The sequence below is a fragment of the Orcinus orca genome, chromosome 3 (assembly GCF_937001465.1).
Source record: "Orcinus orca chromosome 3, mOrcOrc1.1, whole genome shotgun sequence".
NCBI classification, from domain to species: Eukaryota; Metazoa; Chordata; class Mammalia; order Artiodactyla; family Delphinidae; genus Orcinus; species Orcinus orca.
The window spans coordinates 16236750-16239406 of record NC_064561.1 but is presented as its reverse complement, the minus strand read 5'-3'; positions in this window follow the sequence as shown (position 1 = coordinate 16239406).

Below are 2657 nucleotides of genomic sequence, written 5' to 3'. Positions count from 1 at the left end.
AAGAGTAGCCCCCACTCCCCGCAACTAGAGAAAGCCTGCGAGTCACAATGAAGACCCAATGCAGCCAAAAATAAAATAAATAAAATAAATAAATTTATTAAAAAAGACATAGCCGTCTTCAACCTGAGCTGCCAGAACCCTGCAGTAAGACTCCTGCCATTCAGGAAGGAGTTTGGGATCCTCTGGAGAAGCTGACAAGCCCAAGAGGGACTACCTAATGATACTGACATCAGCAGCTCTCCCATGACTCATCCTGTTCTCTCACTTGGAAGCTCAAAGTAAACAAGCCATGTCCACATCCCAGAGTTTCCAATCACCTTTTTTTCCAACACTCATAATTTCAAATAGACCAGATATCCAAGGAAAGCCTCTAAACACAGAAAATAAGCACCAAATCAATCAAGTTGAAAATAGCAATTCGTAGGAAACAAACTCAGCTGGGAGAAGAAAACAATTAAGTTATTAAAGATTTCAAGTTCCTTAAGGCTTAGATAAAAATGATGAATACATTTCATTTTATTCCTCCCACTGATCACAAGGCCACAAATCACCTACTAGAAGATTCTGAAATGTAGACAAAAGGAGGCAGACTAGCTAGGGATTCCAGGACTTGAAGAACAACCCAGTGGGGAGTTTCCTGGGGTTTTCTTTCCTCCCATGTGTCCAACTTGGGGTTAGAGAAGCCTGCAACCTCGAAATACCAACACACGATCACACACACACACACACACACACACACACACACACACACACACACACACGCCTTAAGAAAAGTCAAAGGCCCAGAAAAGGGTTGCCCACCATGACAGAAACATTTTCGCCACTCTGCCTGTTTTTGGGGCAAACATGAGGAGAGCTGCACCCCTCTGTTCCCTAACAAGCATCGCAGACACTGAGTTCACTGGTAAGAGGCTATGTTCCAACCACTTTGCCCCGCAGTAAGGTGCTCCTCGTGGAACCTATAAGCCAAGATATCTCAACCTCAGCATTATTGACATCTGGGGCTGAAAAAGTCTTTGTTCTGGAAGGGTATTCTATGCATTATAGGATGTATAGCAGTATCCCTGTAAAACCCACCAGATGCCAATAGCACACTCCCCCAATTCTGAAAATCAGAAATGTATCCAGTTATTACCAAATGTGCCCTTGCAACATCACCCCTGATTGAGAACCAGTGCTATCTGACTTCCACAACCCCCTGCAGGAAGGATGGGACACACAAGCCAGACACATTGTGGAGACTGTCTTCTCTCCCCACCTGTAGTAGGAGGTAACACCATTCCCCATCTCAAGCCAGCACTGAGAAGACCGTGAGGTGGAGTCCTGTCATCTGGGAAACATGCAAGTGGACAGACCAGAATAGCCCTGCAGAGACGTGATAAACTAAACTGCTGTTGGAACCACAGTCCACCAGAGTGAGCCAGAATGTGCGTTCTGAACCTAAACAGGTTTGCAACTTGCTAAAATATCAATAGAAGATTTAAGTGGGAACCAGAGAGTCTCATAGAGTAATACTCAAAATGCCTAGGACACAGTCCAAAATGACTTGTCACACTAAGAACTAGTAAACTCTCAATTCCAATAAGAAAAGACAATTAATAGACACCAACATCAAGCTAACATAGCTGTTGAATTATTAGACAAGGATTTTAAAGCAGCCATTATAAAAATTCTCCATTGAACAGTTATGAACACACTTGAAACATATTAAAGGACAAGGAACAATGAAGAAAGAGAAATTATTGGCAATACATATAAAAGACAAGCGATTAATATCAAGAAATAGAAGGTACAGAGATTTCCCAATACCTCCTACCCTAACACATGCATTGCCTGCCCCATTAACAATATCTGTGCCTTGTTTAATTTTGCTGTGATCCCAAAACTGCTATAGAAAATAAAATCTATTTTAAAAAATGAGATATAAGAAACAGAGTAGAGGTTGGCAAACTACCTGTTTCTGTACATCTGAACTAATGTACATCTGTACATTCTGAACTAAGAATGGTTTGTACACTTTTTATTGCTTGGGGGTAAAACAAGAGAATATTTTGTGAGACGTGAAAATTAAATGAACTTCAAGTTTCAGTGTCTGTAAATACAGTTTTATTGGAATACAGTCCTGTTCATTTCCGTATGTATTGTCACAGCAGCAGAGTTCTGAAGTTTCCAGAGAGAAGGCTTAAGTAGTATAAGGCATTTTTCCATCGCTTTTTTCCCAACACCTGTATAACTTGCTCTATTCAATGGCGCATTAGCAAATATGATCAAGAAGAGGCGTGAAAAGTGTTTGTACATTTCTGGAATGCTGCAACTGAGACATGACCAAACCCCAGCTTACTGGCTGGATGTTGGGAGACACAGGACGAAATTCTTTCCATTGCATCAGCCAAGAGTGGGGAGAGAAACCAATGACCACCACCATCCGGGGAGCAAGACCACCCAGAGTCTACTGACTACCCTCTAGGGAATGAGACCACAGCGAGCCAGCCATAGCGGGGGTGAGGGGTGATGGAGGGGAGGAGCATTGAGAGCTGGCTCCCAGCTGAGGAGTGACAGAGCCGGTGTTTATGCTGTCGCGCTTTAATGCCATCGTGTGCCTGGGCACTGTCGCATGTTTGTGACGTCACAGGTTGCGTGCTCTAGCCCTCGCATCC